Here is an 18,748-nt window from a genome sequence, read left to right on the forward strand (position 1 = left end):
GGAAAATTAATGGCAGATGCAGAGAGTGGTGAATTTTGGAGTTTCTTTGGTGGATTTGCTCCACTTCCAAGGAAAACAAATTCTGATAAATACAAAAGCTTTGATGTTGCACCTAGACTTTTCTGGTATATAAATTCTTTCAGTTATATCGGTTCCAAAGATCTCTTTCATGTCTCGTGTTCCTAGCGTGGCATGATACATAATTAATCTTCGTCGGCGAATATCTCAATTTATTGGGTAATTTACCCAAATGAAGCTCTGAGGAGTTCTTATTTATAATTTATTTTTTTTGCATGCTGATAAAATTTATGAAATAAACTGATACGATTTCCACTTTTTATTTTGTAAAACTCTTTTGGTTTTTAGATGAATTCTGCATAAGGATGTAGTAGGACATTTTTACTATGTTCCTTGGAATTGGATTGTTATTTTCCACCTCTTACTTTGTAAAACTACTTTTGGATTGTTATTGGTGTTGGCTAAATATTTTTTATGTATGATTAAAGTCAATCCGTTTTGAGCACATTTGTTTTATATTTTCCCTACAATGTAAATGTTTCTGTCAGACTATTTGATATGTAACCAGATAATGGTAATTTGTTTATGATGAGGAACTATAGGATCTTGACATGCTAGAGTTTTATGTTCAAGTGTAAAAGGGAAAAGCCGTACCAGTGGAGGCTGATTCTTTGACAAGGGAGTTATTAGACACATATAAATACTATTTTCTTGATTGTTGGTCTGAAATTTTTATCTGGATGGGGAGAAATACTTCTCTTACGTTGAGAAAAGATGCATGTAGCACAGCTGATGTAAGCATAGTTACTTGGCTTCTTCCAATGGGTTTTGCATTTCTTTCCTTATCAATGGACTCAACAAATGCCTTTTCCTGTGTAGGAATTACTGCACAACCTTGATAGATCCAAATCTCATATAATCCGTGTGATTGAGGGATTTGAGACAATCAAATTCCGGTCGAAGTTTAAATCCTGGCCCCAGTCAAGCAATCTGTCTGTGACAGAGGATAGTAGAGGGAAGGTTGCAGGTCAGTACAACACGGATTTTATTTGCAATAATTTAAAAATAATGTACAACTACAGTATACCTTTGTTTCCCCTGTATTTTTCTTTCCAATTGATGTTTCCAGCACTTCCAAAACGCCAAGGAGTTAATGTGAAGGGTATTCTGAAAGCATAAAACCCCAAGGAAGAACCTCAACCTTATATAGACTGCTCAGGAGATTCACAGGTGATGTGAATCCTGTGGTAGATCTGGTCCTATGTAAAGTTTTTCAGGAAAATTAGCATCATCTATTGTTAATGTTCTCTTATGGTGAATAAGTAATGTTCATGCAAGCAGGTTTAGGACATGATTTTACATAAGTTTAAATTTTTTTAAAAGAAACTAAGCAACTTAAGTAATTTGGTGGTGTTATTTGTACCATCGTTCAGAATTCAGAAGCTATCTACCACTATTGTATAGGCTCAATACTTGTACTTACGTCAAAGGTCCTTACCAAGCTATTCTTGAAGAACCTCTACTTTGAAATGCATTATTTTATAGAGCTAAATACTTATGCTCTCTGGTTATGTAGAATTAAAATATATTATGCTTATCTGCTTTATTGGCCAGTGATGAAGAAGTTGAGGCAATCCTCCCAACTGCAGCTTATGCCCTTGCCAAAATACATATGCATCTGGTACACAGTGGATTAAGAAGTTGAGGCAATACTTTGAATTAAAATATATTATGCTTATCTGCTTTTTAAACTTTGGGATTTACATGTATCAAAATTTTAAGTTGATTTTACTGTTATTTCTTAGGGACTTGAGTAGGGTGAGACATATGTGCTTATTATTGGCTTAACTCAGTTGGGCCGGGTAGTTACATGGGAAATGGAATATATTTGAGGAGTGAGATAGTTGTGGGATTCCTTCAGCGTATTTTCCATTTTGTAAATGACTAGCATAGCTAGGGAAAGGACATAGGCTTTACTCTGGGATTTTAATCTCTTTGGATATCAGTAGGTGATATTTATGTCTCATATTTGTATGCACATTTTTATTTTGCTGTCTTATTTTCATTATGGGCATTAAAGATCCTAATATTATTTTTTTATGTGATTTGAAACCTTTTTTTTAGGTTATTGACTATAAAACAAAACATAGTAGACTTTTCCCTTTGCTGGCTTATGCTTATGCCTTTAGATTTGTTGGTGAATGGCTTAAATGGTTGTACAATGATGTTACCCAAAGGTTGCAAGCAAATGATTTTTCAACATTACCTGAAGCTCATGCCTGTACTGCAGGGTTGAAGTCCTTGACTACTACAGCCACTGCTGTAAGTAACACATAATCTCATCTTTATACCTTTTTATTTCCACGTGTTAGTGTTGTTCCATTCCGTGCTCTTGTTTACATTAGGATATATGTTCGTCTTTATAACGTTGTGGTGGTTGGTATGAACAATATGAGACTTCTTGTCCTGGTGCTATGTGAAATTCATGTTTACTGAGTTTTGATAAGTCTCTTCATTATTCTACTTTTGCGTCACAGGAAGGTATTGAAGAATGTCGAAAGTTATGTGGAGGCCATGGCTACCTTTGTGTAGTGGACTTCCAGAGTTGTTTGTTGTCTATGTTCCTGCTTGTACGTATGAAGGAGACAACATTGTGCTGCTTTTACAGGTAGCTTTTTGTGTGTGCTAGTCTAATTTGGTTAATAATTTCCATATAGACGCCGGACAGTTAACATTTTCAAGCCATTTTATAGAGTCGAGCTTGTCGGGGTCAGTAGGTTCGGGGCATAACAAGCATTCCATCACAGTTGACCGATTATTTTCATTTTTTTTAACAGAAAATTTGCATTTATCCTTATAGGAACTCAAGGCAGATGGAGAGTATGAAATGGCGAAAATTGCTATTGGAGTATCCTAAACAGAGGCTCGCATGGTTTCTTCCTTTTCCTGTTCCTGTTACTGTTCCTACACCTCCTCCACCAGAGTTTGTAATAATCATTGCACCTCCTCTCCCTGAATTTTCTTCGTCCCCACCTTCTACCGTTCCTTCTCTAAATCCAGTTTCGCTTCCATCCCCATTGCCTCTTCATGATAGACATGTTTCTCCGCCATCATTCTACGCCCCAGCAGAAAGGCCAAGTGCACAAAACAAAACTTCCAAGTACACCTCAAATTTCTAATACATCTCTTCTCCAGCACAACACATTATTTTTAATTTTTTTTTGATAGGACATTATTTTTAATTGACCTTGTATTATTTATATGTGTCTAATGAGCTGAATGGCTTTATCATGAGCACGTCAATATAAAATCTGCCTTCTTCCTTCTTTTTTTTGTGTGCAGAAGCTAAGGTCTGGACTATGTCTTGTAGTTTTTTTAATTCCTTTAATTTTCAGGTGGTTCCAAAGCTTTCATGCATCGGTATTTACTGTTATTCTTTTTATTTTTTCTATGTTTCTCATATGAATATATATCAGAGAGAAATAAGATTTTTTTTTCAGATTCATAGGTAGATGTTAATCAATGATGAAACAAGAGTTCCAAGTTTATTTATAAAAATTAGCTCATAGCTTTATTTTCTATTTTTTAGTGTGCATTGAATTAGAATTAGAATTTTGAGTGATTTGTAATATTGAAATTGTATATTAAATTTTATTTATGAAATTTTAAATTTTAAATGATTCATAATATTAAGAAATTTGTATATTTATTTTTTTTGTTTTTTATATGAATTACGACAACGGATTTTATCCGTTGTCTTTTCTATTTAAAACTGTTGTAATTGTAGGTGGTGTTAAAAGTTTGCTAAAAGACAACGGATATAAACTGTACAAAACCGTTGTCTTAAATTGTCAATGACAACGGATTTACACTGTTGCAGAACCGTTGTCTTTGGAGACTTACGACAACGGTTACAAACTGTTGCAAAACCGTTGTGGTAGGATAGCTACGACAACGGATATAAACCATTGTAATAGGGCACGCTTTTTACAACGCCCCCAGTTACAACGGCTTTATCCCCCCTACGACAACAGATAATATCCGTTGTCGTTTTGCAATTTTCTTGTAGTGCCCGAATCGGTGGCAATCCCAAAATTTCATCGGCAAACACATCAGGTAATTCCCTAACCACTGGTATATCGTTCAGCTCAGGGCTAGACTTCAGAATATCGATCGCATAAATAAGAAATCCTTCGGCTCCTCTCTGTAATAATCTAGTCATAGATAAGACAGATATTAAAGGAATTTTAGAACGAGAACCCTTACCAAAGAATCTCCATTCATCTGCCATATCTGGTCTGAACCGAACTACCTTCTGAAAACAGTCCACGGTAGCCCTGTACTCAGTCAACACGTCTATTCCCAAAATGCAGTCAAAATCAGACAGACTAAGTACAATACAGTCACACTCAATCGAATTCCCATCAAAACTCAATTCGCAGTTCTTAACCAAATTCTTTGACACAATACCTCCACCCAAAGGTGAAGTAACAGATACAAAAGTAGACATAGGCTCAACAGGCAAGGCATGCATCACAATAAAGTTCTCAGATAAGAAAGAATGAGATGCACCTGTATCTATCAGAATAAACGCAGGATAACCAAAAATCTTACAGTTACCTGTAATCTCATCATTCGGTGTAGCTTGAGCCTCATCTTCGTTCAGAGCAAACACTCTAGCCTGTGGTCGGGAAGGTTGGTTCGAACTTTGATTACCTCCCTGATGGTTCTGCTGTTGTGGTTGGAAGGAGTGAACTGCAGTAGCCTGCCTACCAGGCTGAGATGACTGTCGAGAGGTATTCCCACTCTGAGTCTGGTCAGAACCTTTCTGAGGACACTGTCTGGCATAATGTCCTGTCTGTTGACAGATGTAGCAGTTTCCAAAAATTCCTCTGCATTGCTCACTGGAGTGCCGTCCTCCACACTTGCTACACAAAGATCCAGAAGATCCTGAACCCTGTCCAAAACTGAACTGTCTCGAGCCACTCAAGCTCGAAGAAGTGCTTCCCGACTTCTTGAACTGTTTCCCTTTGGGACGGAAATAGTTCTTCTTGCTACCACCACTGCTACCACCCTCATTCATCTGCTGTTGATTCTGATACTGCCTCTGCTGCTGCTATTGAGGCTGGTACTGATTCTCCCTCTTTCTCATCAGTCCCGCTTCCGCTCCCTTAGCCTGATCCATCGCATCAGAAAAATTATCTGGCCTCCCAGTATTTACCAGAATGAAGATGTCAGGGTGCAAACCATTAATGAACTGGTCTGCTTTCGCCTCCTCGTTGTCGGCAATATGCGGAGCGAACCTCAACAAACTGTCAAACTTTGAAACATAATCCTCAATACTCATGCTACCTTGCCTCAAATTTGCAAACTCGGCACCTTTATCCTTTCGATAGGAAACCGGAAAGAATCTCTTATAGAACTCTGCTTTGAAAAGTGCCGAAGTAATTGTCGTACCTTTATTCTCTTTGGATCTTTTGGTAGTCATCCACCAACTCTTTGCCACTCCCTGTAGTTGATGCATTACCAGTCTAGTTCCGCGGTCATCAGAGTTGTCAAGCGACTCAAATAGCTGATAAATATCCTCCAACCAACTCTCGCAATCGATCGGATTCTCCTTCCCATTCAAATACGGCGGCCTAAAAGATTGGAACCTCTTCAGTAAGGCTTCCATAGGCGTGATCGAATCATCCATCTGTATCACCGCTCTATTACCCGGAACCAACGGAGGAGTCGTAACCGGTGGAGTTTCTGTCGTAGGGATAATTGGTGGAGTATTCATGTCTAGCCTTCTTCGAGTACCCATCTAAATTGACAGGGTTAGAACACGGATAATTCAATTCACATCTCAACATTTCAATGTCTCAAAACCTCTGATCTTCTTATTCGATTCAAAGATGGAACTCAGATCAAATGCATGAATACAGTTCATATCCAATTAACACATGCTTTATTATTTAAATCACCGAGTCAAGTAATTCAAATAATTTTCAATCAATAAAGCATGCTCGCATATTCTTTAATCAGAGAATTAATCAAGCACATGCGAAAAATTAAGGTCAAGCGGACTCGATCTACCCCGCTCACTTCTAGAACAAAATCCAGGAACTTATCTCTAGGTAGCTTATTCTGAGGTACAGACGTACTATCCGAGAAATCTTGGTTGAGTATGCATGTTCTATGTGTGAGGACCTTGAATCTAATCATCTAATCATAATTAATCAACCACAAGGCAAAGAATAAGCCAAGTGAATTAAACGCAATTTTTTTTATATAAATGCACGGACCCCGGACCACCTCCGGATTAGGGTCCGGACATACAAAAATTTTCAAAAAATAAAACAAAAGACCCACGGACCCTTACACGGGCCTTTGCATGGACCCATGCACGGGCCCCGTGCATACCTCCGTATGAAGGTCCGTGCCTATGCAAATCGGCAAAAAAACAATAACGCGAGACAGAGGACGTCCGGACCCATGCACGGGGGCATGTCCAGGGTCCGTGCCCTGCTGCAAAACCAAAAAATCAAGGCAATACAGAACCGAAATCATGCAATACAACTCCCCAACTCAACCAAAACATAAATCATGCATTACCAAAACAATCTCCTCAAAAAAAATGAAGTTCTAGGGTTTAACATTCCATCGATCTAGTAGAACATGCTTCGGTTTTAGTTATAAAATCCAAAATACGATACAAGTTCGAAATATAGATTCGACTCCTAAACCCAAGGCCTCACTTCTATCCTCTTGGTCACCTATCCATGAGTTCTCTGGCTCGTTCCTGCCCCACCTGTTGCCAAGTACACATATAACAAAGACAACAGCCTGATAATCCGGTGAGAATACAATTCTCAGTAAAAAAGACTAACATGTAATATCATATAAACATATCAATCATGATATGAATCAACTTCCAAATATAATCAAGTATTCCAATCAAGTAATGAATTAAAAAGATATGCATGACTTTAAAACTTCTGGATTAACAGACTCGGATAATCAAAAGGAATTTTTCTTTCTTTCTTTCTTCGGTTTGGGATCCCGAGGTTAAAATATCCAAAATCACACCAAACTCCCCTTTCGAGGTGGACGTGGCATATTTTAATCCTCTAGACTCCAGAGCATTATAGTGAGTTAATCGATGCTTGTAGTAAATCGCCTACCAAGGCCACTCAGCTAAAATCTCCAGATCGTCTAATTCAAAATGAATAATCAATCAGCTCAATATGAATGCATATGAAATCTCATGCATTCAATAACAATTCAATCATAAATTCAAATAAGCATATAAACATGCAATATGTGATTTCTTCTAGGACACTCGAATCAATCCGGATTCGAGTTAATCGTCCTATTCCATTCCAAAGTCGTCTTATACCTTCTCGTCGTTTCAAAATCTTCAATCTGTAAAACAACGAATCTCAATTCAATATCTATTCCAGTTCTACGATCGATAAGTAAGAAAGTCGATACTATACCGGCTCAATCTTCCATACTGATCGAAGATGAAATCTCGCAACTCCAAGGACTTCGAATCAATCTAACAGAAGAAGTCACATGATCAATATCGATAGTAAAACCTCATCAAACTCGGTATAATCAAATCAATAGAAACGATATCCCGAAATTCAAACTGACGGCATAACGGCTATATTCTGATAAACCGGAAATGCAGACAACATAATATCAATCCAAACAACTCATATCAATCATCATTCAAACATTAAAACTCAAATCCAACACATCTCAAAACCCATCTTTTCGAAAAACATAAGAAAATTCATATCAAATCCAATCGACGCTCTATTTCAATTTCGTCTGAGAATAAACGATAAGAATAATCTCTAGAACTTCATATCCGATAATAATCAAATTCCAACTACATCCGAAATTTCAAACCTCTTAGAAATAAGAGAAACTTACTTCCAAACGGAGCACTCGACGTTGTGATCGCAGATATCTACTCGAGATTGAATTCCAACTGACGGATCGAGCTAAAATCGAAATCACAAAATCTTGGAAGCTTGTTGGGGCGCTTCCATGGTGAAGAGACGCTTGGGAGGGATGAAGGAAGGGAATGAGAGACTTAGTCAAAATCTCTAGGTTATAACAAATCCACAATTTGCGTTTTAGTCCCTGAAATTTTCAAAAATTGCAAAATAGTCCCTGATCAATAAAAAGTCGGCTTTTCAATTCTGAAATCACTGATTATCTCAATTAAATTCAATTAAGATAAAAACGGGGCGTTACACTATGATTGTATGTTTTATGTGGCATTATTTTATGTGCATTGATTATGTCACGGATATTATGTTGTATATATTATCACGTTGAGTGTGAGGCCTCGGTTCTAATCTTCTATTCTTAAGATAATATAAACAATTATCATGCACCATCTATAAGATAAGGCAACAAATAAAAAAAATTTATTTTTCTGATGAACAGTGCTGCGCTCGATCCTATAAAAGTCCAGGATCGAGCGCACAAAATTTTAAAACTCCCTGCCGAGAAAAAGCAGTGTGCCGCGCTCGATCCGGCAAAAAGCCAGGATCGAGCGCGCCATTTTGTGAAACTCTCTGCCTCGGAAATCACAGGGGCCGCGCTCGATCCTGCAATAACCTAGGATCGAGCGCACCCCTTTGCCCAGAAAATTTCAGAACATGAAATGTCTTTCCTTACAAACTCAATCCAACAATAATCAAACAACATGCATCAATCCAAATTCAAAAATAATCTTGACTACTCGATACAACAAGATACAACCAAGGTTCGAGTCTAGTAATTACTTCAAAACATAACTAGATTCGCATGCATTACAAAACATCAAAAGTTTGAATACATTCGACTTCTAAAAACCAAGCCTCACTTCTAATCTCTCGATCCTCTATCCACGTGGTCTCTGACTGGTATCTGTCTCACCTGTTGCCAAGTACACATACAACAAAGACAACAGCCGGATAATCCGGTGAGAATTGATATTCCTAGTAAAAGAGACTAACATGCTATCAAATAAACATATCAAGTCATAACATGAACTCATTCTTCATATAATCACTTAATCCAATCAAATGCTGAATTAAAATGATATGCATATCTTTAAAACTTCTGGATTATCAGACTCAGATAATCAAATGTAATTCTTCTTTCTTTCTTTCTTCGGTTTGGGATCCCGAGGTTAAAACATCCTACAATCACACCGACTTCCCTCTCGAGGTGGATGAGGCATATTTTAATCCTCTAGACTCCAGAGCATTATAGTGAGTTAAACAACGAAGTAGTAAATCGCCTACCAAGTCACTCGACTACAATCTCTAGATCGTCTAATTCAAAAGAATAATCAATTCGGCTCAATATTAATGCACATGAATCCAATGCATTCAAATAACAATTCAAACATATATTCAAATAAGCACATAAGCACATAGACATGCAATATGTGAATTCTTCTAGAACACTCGAATCAATCCGGATTCGAGTTAATCGTCCTATACCATTTCAAAGTCATCTTATACCTTTCTTCGTGTTGTTCACAGTCGTCGATCTGTAAAACAACAATTCTCAATCAAAGTTATTTCAATCAAAATCTATCCAAATCCATCGATAAATTAAAGAATAACATCGACACTATACCGGCTCAACTCTTCCAACTGATCAAAGTTGTAAGGCTCTCAACTTCCAGGACTTCAATTCAATCTATCAGAAGAAATGGTGATAAAAATCGATATCAAACTCAAAACATCAAAACGACGTTCAAACTTCAAACTGACGGCATAACGGCTATAACTGATCAAACCGGAAATGTAGACAGCAAAACAACAACTCAATAAACCCATTCCAATCCTCAAACCTCAATTCCAACACAATCCCAACACATCACAAAATCAAGGTTTTCGAAAATAATAAGAAAAATCATAACAAATCCGATCGTCGTTAGATCTTTGAACCGTCTTAGATATACGATCACTGCTAACTCAAAATCATCCTCTCCGAGTATAAACAAATTCTGAAAACATCGAAAAACTCAAACTTCTCAGAATTAAGATATACTTACTTCCAAACGGAGCACTCGTCGCTGTGATCGTAGATATCAAGTCAGAAATCAATTCTATCGGACGGATTGAGCTAGAATCGAAATCACAAAGCTTGGAGCTCACTTTGAGTGTCTTCAATGGAGGGAACTCGGTTGAGAGGGTGATGAGGAAGACAAGGGATGATTAAAAGACTTAGTCAATCCTTATATATTATTACAAACTCAATTTTTGCATTTCAGTCCCTGAAAATTCCAAAAATTGCAAAACAGACCCTGATAAGTAAAAGTTCGGCTCTCTAATTCTGAAATCACGGAATAACTCAATAAGTTCAATTAAGAGAAAAACGGGGCGTTACATTGAGCCTGTATCATTTATATAACCAGTAGAGGGGTCGCTCAGCCCCATTATACTGTGGATGGATACCTTAGTTTTGGATCTGGATATGTCCACGGATTTATGGTATGCGAGTACCTCCTGATGCAAGGGACCAATGTTCTACATAGCATGGCGTTTTTGACTGAGCAATATTCTACATAGGTTCCCGATATCTTCACTTGCATTTAGCATTCATATATGTGCATACTCGTACTTATGTATTGAGCATTGTTAGCTCAAGTCCTTGGTTTTTGTTTTGGAAACCCCATTTCACGAGGCAGGACTTAGGTTGGACGAACTAGGTGGTAGCGGTCGTTGAGCTTCAGCAAGGTGGATTGTATTGTACTTGGTTTTGTATTTTGGAATTTAGTACTATGTTTCGTTTGGGTCGTATAACATTTGTAATATTTTACTTTGAACCGGTTATATCCTGCCGGTGGTTTTAGTTGTATTATTTAAGTTTTCGCTGGACATCTGATTATTCAATTAAGTTATTTTGTATGTTTAAGCTTTGATTAGCTAGTGATTCTGGGACGGATCACTACATTTATAGTATCAGAGTATGCATTGGGATTTGGGATCTAGATAAGCAGTCTTGAGGTTTAATTCTATTACTTTTACTAGATGGCTGGACGTGGAGACGAGAGTCATGGGAGTGTTGGTGGTCGTTGGAGAGATGACGAGGATAGAGAGCCACCTCGGAGGCACCATCGCCACAAAGATGACAGACACCGTTTTGATTTGCGCAGCTTTGTGCAGATGGCTCCTAAGCCTTTGAATGGAGAAGAGACTCCGAAAGTTGCTGAGATTTGGCTAGAAGTGATGGGAGAATTGATTCGAGGTGTACCACTGCACTGATGAGCAGAAAATGCAGGCTGTCAAATTTATTCTTTAGGGAAGCGCTCGCTAGTTGGTGGAGGTCTACTTCCGCACCTTTTATATCTGAGAAAGGTTCAGCTACGGGGAGGAATTTCAAACTGAAAAAAACACTCTAACCTCTAATATTTAAAAGATATAAAGATAATGCGGAATTTTTCAAAAATGTAATAAAAATTTCGGCATGACCTATCTACAACTCTTAAAATCCAATTGTCTCAACAAACACACCAAAGATGCAACCAAACGATACAGAAATTCGAAATGAGAAACGAGCATGAAACTAATTAAAGTGTTTCAAAATCACAAACATCAAAGTCTAACAATCGAATAGTTTAACATGCCAACAAAACTGATCTAGCAGTTCTTAAATTTACATATAACCAAGATACAAAATAAAAGAAATCAAAACTATACATTTAATCACATAAATGGAAGACTAGCATAGGTCGGAGGGATGTGTGAAGCCCGCATTGCATTCTACTCAAGAGTCATGCCTCTCGATCTCAACGAAAGTGTAACCTGCATCAAGCAAAGTAGTGATTCTACAAAATCAACAAGTATAAAGCATGTAATAAAGAAGAATACATAATACATGCACGCGACTTTTAAATTAATTGTACTCTAAATACTTTGAAACTTTCCTCGAAAAAATGCTTGAAGTTAAATGTAGACAAGACTTAGAACTTTAAAAAAATTGCATACAATGAACTCACTCAACTTTAACTCAAACTCACGCTTGAAGCTTTAACTTTATTCATGTATTTAAACATAAACTTTGATAAACTTTAACTTGAACTTTCCTCTGTGAATATAGATAATCGATTGTGACCCTCTTTGTTCTGATCGATCAATGACTACAGTACTATACCGACAAGGATGCCAAGATTTCTCCCGACCCCACATTGCCCCTCTATGAAAAGGAAACCAAGATTTCTCCCGGTCCCACATTGCCCCTCTATGAAAAGAAAACCAAGATTTCTCTCGGTCTCACATTGCCCCTCTATGGCAAGGAAACCAAGATTTCTCCCGGTTCCACATTGCCCCTCTAATTGGGTAGGGGAAACAAGATGTCTCATGGCCCCTCCCTATACCTCTGATTTGGCAAGTGAGCCGAGACATCCCCCGACAGAAATTGCACATCTATTGTCACAATCAACTCTCCTCATTCAAAACTTTTACTTTAACTCAACATCAAACTCAAACTTTCACTTGCCTCACAAGCACAAAAAGTCTTGTACTCTGCTTGCTTAAAACTTAACTCAACTCAAAGGAATACTTCTTTAAAACAACTCACTCAAATACTCAACTTTAGATGATGAAAAAAAGTTTTAGAACAAGGAAAAACAATGGTTAACCGGCTGCCCCTAGGCTAAGCTAATCAACTACAACTCCCCTTTCTCCTCAACCAAGCCTCACCACGAGCGTTCAAACCAAAAAACCCCAAACTCGACCTTTCCTTAACCAAATTGACCTCCGCTTGAACCACAATCTTCTACACACCCTAAAATAACCCAAGGACCAGACTCTAACTTCCAGAGTAAACCTGAGCAGCCTGATCCAATAGGATTCCCGGATAGCCCTTAAACTCCACCAAAAATCTGCACTAACCATACTGACTTGAAATATTCCTAACTCAGTCATAACTACCCCGAATTGCTCTCAATTTGAACCAACATGCTCCTCACATCCTATATTTAATCTGGGACCAGACCCTTAGTCAAATCCTATGTCTAAACCTGACTTAATCACCAATCTCCCAACAGCTACGAACACAACCAAAAATTCTGCACAAGTCCACCACTAACTTAGCCCCTTACAAAAACTTCACCGAATGAATTTCCCAAATTCCATCCTACATAACAACTCTAATAACACCACTTAGCCCACATTGAACCCTTGATCCAAGCCCTCACACCCAAATCTAGCTCAAAGTCCAATTATTAGCCGACTTGCCCTAACCGGAGTCCCCTTCTACACGGCCACACCTACATCCCACAATCCCTCACCTCCAGCCCTTATAGCCACCTTAAACTTCATCCAACACACTAGTTAAACTCCAAATCAACTAGCCTAGGCAGCCCCTTAAGCATTATTCAACCACATTTCAGAAATTGAGCTCAAACACTCGAAGCAACATGCTGAAATTTTCGAAATATACTAGCACCTTCAAGAATCAATCAACACACAAGACATAGCTCATTTTAACATCAAGAACACATATTAATCTCGAAATTTAGGCATTAACACTACTGATTTTTGTGAAAAATTCGAAATCCAAGCTCTAAAATTAACCAAACTCGAAATACAAGAAGGATTCAAAGCATACAACATAATATCTTCATTTGGTGGTCAAAGAACATATTTATACGTGCCTTAACTCAATACAAACCAAGAAAAAGAGCTGAAAAGAGGTCTGGACACGAGAAGGCAGCCTTCCCTAGCACCTAAGCTTGACTTTTTCGGTCGGTGGGGAGGCGGGACGACGGCTGCTGCAGGCGGTGGAGGGAGGTGGCCGACGGGTTTTAGTGAAGAAGGGGAGAGGGTAGCGGCTAAGCAGAGGAAAATGGAAGGGAATGGTTTCTAATTTGATGTGTTCTAGGGTTTGGGAATAAAATGTGGGAATTAAATTGCGTGTGTGTAAAAGTTTTAAAAGTGCTACTTTAATAACTTAAAGAAGTGCTATTAGGTGTATTACAATTCTTACACTACTCACACCAAATATCTTAAATTCCCTATGTTTGAAAAGTTAAAAATAAGAAAGAAATAATTAAATTTCATTTGCACGTGTTTTAAAATGCTAAATTTGAAAAGTTCTGAAATAAACTCTAAAATGTCATAAAAATAATTACGGTCACCCGGAAAGTTTTAAAACCGAATTTTATCTATTTTTCTCAGTTTCTCATAAATCTCAAATCTTGCGAAAACTAAGAATTACTTCCAAAATCCATCGTCTTCTCAAGCGGGACCTGGAATCACTGAACTTAGGAACTCAAGATTAATTAGCTTAAGTAATTAATCAAAATAAACATTTAAAGGAATTTAAAACAATTAAATATCTGAAATTAAAATTATAAATATTTAAGCGAAAATAGTTTCTATCCAGATTTTAAAAATACAAACTTTGGAAAGTCATAAAATAAGCTCTACAATTAAATAAAAATAATTATGGAAACTCAAAAATCCTTAAAATAATCATTTAATAAACTTCCTCTAGTTTACTTCATAAATCACAAGAATAATTTATAACTCACAACTCTGCTTCCGCCCGTCGTCCTGAAATAAAGAAAACTCAAGAATTCTTTTAAAATCAGTACTTAAACATTTTAATGTCAAAATGATATATAAAGTATTTAAATAATAAAAAAATGATTAAAATAATTTAAATAAACTATATGAACGTTTAAAAATCATTTTAATAAATACACAAGCGGAATTAAAAATCTTTAAAACAAATTGAAAAATTAAAATTCTTTTATATAAATAAGCTAGACATTTAAAATTATTTAAATAAATAACCAATAAACTTAACTCATTTTAAATAAGTAAGCTGGACAATTAAAATTATTTAAATAAGCAAGCTTAAACCTTTAAAATCAGTAAAACAAATATGTTTTATAATAAAATAATTTAAATATGTAAACTTAAACAATTAAAAGCATTAATTAAATAGTTAGCACAATAAAATCATTTAAATAAATAATTAATATTTTATTAACACATAATTCAAATAAAGAATTTAAATGAATTAAACTTAAAAATAATAATCATAATATTTATTTAATTTTATGCATGCGAATTAATAGATTGGATTTTAGGCCCTACAATTCCTTCCTCCCTTAAATGGAATTTCGTCTTCGAAATTTAAGACTTACTAACTAGGTCTGGATACATTAGACCAGATCAACACTAAATTTTTCAATCCTTGCACCCACATGGGTTGGCCCAAATCAGCTTAAGTTGCGCACTCTGATACTTATTGATATCTATATCATCAAGGATCTGACTAACTCCTACTACAATATAAATTCACAATTCTTATTTGTTACCAAATGATGGTATCCTAAGAGAAATTTCAAATCACTGTTCCAATGTAACTTTAAGAGTTTTAATTCGCCGCCTAAAATCCTAAAATATTTGATCTTTCCTTAGTTCGATGACTTTAAATCCTAAGTCACAACTTCAAGCAATAAAGGCCCAGATATCTTTATCTACAGTCTCGGGCACATTACCAAACCTCCTCCACTCATGTAATGTGCGGCGGTAGTACCGAGGAGTCAACACATCCCAAGTTTTCCTAATCTCCTCATTATGCCTCATATCTCATCTATATTCAGACTGCAATTTTGTAAAAAATAAAACAAACAAAATATAAGTATCATGTTTCAAAATTATTAAATTGTAAAAATAAAATTACATACCGCGAACTACTCGAAGTACCAATCACGCTGAGCCTGCGTGACGTAATGTTAGGAGTAGCCGCCAGCAAAAAGCTGTTGCTTGAATTTTTGTTTCATAAAACGAGAAATCCTGTTCTTCGGGGGAAGAAACCTTTGTTTATTCCATATCAGTTCATACATTTAGAATAATAATGCATATGATACGGTGAATTGATTAAATATTAATTTGCTAATATTAACGATCTGTTCACTTATCCTCGGAACTCTGGTCAAATAAAAATCCGATGATCATCCTAGGAACCAGAGCCAAAACCCGATGCCATATCGCGAACTACTTGAATATATTTTTTTGGCCTAAGAAGACTGATGTAAATTGGGGTTGGGTGCAAAACAGATGCAGATGATATTTTCTTCCAATCACTTATTTAAATAAATTTTATTATATAAATAAATAACTTAAGTTTTATCATGTATGTATCCAAACGCTACACATTTATATAAATTCAAACATTTATATAAAGGAGAGTGTTATTTACACTCCAAAAAGTTTTATATAAAACTCCACTTTATCAATATATATATAATTCCTTGTAGACAAGATTACCCCCTAATGATACTTTCTTTATATTATAAAATTTCTATTTACCTTAGAAACCCAAATTCAATCCTTCTATTTGTTACAACTAAAATTTTAATATTTCAGAAAATTGACGTGGTTTTTCTTCATAGGAAAATAAATTATAAAACAACAAAAACATATATTCTTAATATTAAAAGTTAATATTATTCATATTATAAATCAATATTTTGTGCAATATACATAATTTATTAGATATATACATTTTAATAAACTACATAATTAAGTCTAATGGGTTACAAAATTTTTATTTACCAAGATTAAGTTAAAGTGTTTGGGATAATATTTAAATTTACCTATATAAAAGATTAAAAAATAAGAATATATTTTATTACATTAGAATATTTCTTTGAAAGCGTAAAGTACATATTTTAGTGATTAACAGCATATTTGCAATGACATAATTCACTTCATATAAATTTACACTATATTTTTTTGTTTGGGTTACAAGAATGTTTATTATACAAATATATTAACTTCAATTTTAAAATTTATATTTTTTTAAAATAATTTTTTTATTGGTAGCCATATATTTGTCATTGGTTAATGTGATTAAACTAAAACTTTGATTTATAAAATTAAAATAAAAATTAGCGTCATTTATGAAAAAATAAGAATGAAATGTTATCTTTTTATTTTTTCAAAAATTAGAAATACAACATAATAATGAACGATTATTTTGATCAATAATATCTTTAAAATTTGTTTGTATTCTATATTTAAAAATATTGACAAATATAACTATAATATTTTGATCTGTTGGTTAAATTTTAGAAAACTTATTTTAGAAATCTATGAGAGTATATTGAGGAATTTACTAAAATTAATTAAAGGGTAATATAGTCAACTTGTAATATAAATGGAGTGTAAATAACACTCCCCTTATATAAATTCAAACATGTTAACTAATAACGGAAAAAAAACAACAAAGCAGTTAATAAAAATAATCAAAAAATTTAAAAATAACTTAGTCCTACATCTACATAAATAATACCTACAGTTAAACACTAAAAAAAATAAAACTTTCGAATTTTGTTTAAAAATTATAGAATATAATAGATTAATACTCTTAAAATTAAAGTAAACAAAAATACTTTTTTTAAGCTGCAAATATAAATACTAATTATTACTCTTAAAATATAAAATTCTGGATATTAATTTATAATTACCCAACAAAAATTCGAAATACTACCTAAAAATTCAATATAATACCTAAAAATTTATATCAATACCTAAAAAATTCGAAATAATTCCCAAAAATTCAATATAATACCTAAAAATTCAATATAATACCCAATAATTCGAAATAATACATACAAATTCGAAATAACACCAAAAAAACTGAAATATTTCCTAAAATTTGGAAATAATTTGAAATAATACTTACAAAAATCTGAAAATTTATGAATAACTCCAATCGGATCAAATATTGTACCTACAACCAACAATAAACACAAATTAATACAACATTTTTGAATCAATTTAAAAGGCACAAAATTGGAACCCTAAATTCAAAATTTAAACTTGAAAAGTACGAACATCGGCGGCGGCTAGACACGACGGTGGTTGGAAACGGCGGTCGGCAGTGGATGGCGGCGGTCGATGGAAAAATCGGATAAAAAATTGGGCAAAATGGTATTGAATGAAAGCCTGAGATGTGAGGAATCGAAATATGCAAATTTTGTGAAGAATGGGTGGCCGAAACCGGAGAAAATAGGGGCGACGGCGGCGGGGGTTTTAGTTTTTGGGAGGGAAAAGGATGGGAAGGAAAGAAGAATGGAAGAAAGAAAGGCGCCGGGGGAGAGATAATCTTTATTTCCGATGGTTTTATTTAAAACGCTTTTTAAAAACCGTCGGATATATTAGGCGAAGTTTTATATTAAAACGTCTTTTAAATAAAACCGTCGCATTTAATATTATTATTTATATATATATATATTAATATTATTACTCATAGTCAATATATATATTTTAACAAGTCATATATATGCTGCAGTAAAATGCAAAGTAATAAATGTCCAAAGATTGATATATACACATGATTTATGAAATGAAATAACAAGACTGCTATAATAATTCACAATAAATTTTTATAAATACGATGCACTAATAAAAAAAAATTATGGATTGAGAATAATGCTAGTTAATGCACCACTACTAATCACTGGTTGGAGATTGATTGTTTGTGTCCCTCATCTGAGGATGCATGCACATCGTCTGTATCACTATTTTGTGTTATGACGTCAATGTCATTGTCATACATCACTGTGACATCGACCAAATTCTAGGAGTTCATCAAAAATTGTGTCTCCAACCCATGAATTTGACGCTCATGATTTTGAAACGCATTGTTTGAGTTTTCATCAACATGGTCCGCAAAACCTATGCTTTGTGGAATATACTCATGT

The 18,748-nt window shown here is 35.0% G+C and overlaps 2 long non-coding RNA genes across 4 annotated transcripts; one reads left to right on the forward strand and one right to left on the reverse strand.

Moving 5' to 3' along the window:
* Positions 1-747: 747 nt before the first annotated feature.
* LOC140887235 (uncharacterized) lies at positions 748-1,202 on the forward strand. Its single transcript, XR_012151768.1, has 3 exons — positions 748-812; positions 898-1,045; positions 1,148-1,202. It is a non-coding gene; the product is annotated as an uncharacterized lncRNA (long non-coding RNA).
* Positions 1,203-11,568: 10,366 nt separating this feature from the next.
* LOC140887863 (uncharacterized) lies at positions 11,569-18,155 on the reverse strand. Of its 3 annotated transcripts, none has more exons than XR_012152027.1 (4): positions 17,880-18,155; positions 17,728-17,775; positions 15,725-15,833; positions 11,569-11,825 (listed from the first exon to the last, which is right to left on the reverse strand). It is a non-coding gene; the product is annotated as an uncharacterized lncRNA (long non-coding RNA). The 3 variants fall into 3 exon arrangements; XR_012152028.1 differs by having other exon boundaries at positions 15,725-15,854; XR_012152029.1 differs by lacking the exons at positions 11,569-11,825; positions 15,725-15,833 and adding an exon at positions 15,865-16,057.
* Positions 18,156-18,748: the final 593 nt, after the last annotated feature.

Source organism: Henckelia pumila, chromosome 3, assembly GCF_033568475.1.
Source record: "Henckelia pumila isolate YLH828 chromosome 3, ASM3356847v2, whole genome shotgun sequence".
NCBI classification, from domain to species: domain Eukaryota; kingdom Viridiplantae; phylum Streptophyta; class Magnoliopsida; order Lamiales; family Gesneriaceae; genus Henckelia; species Henckelia pumila.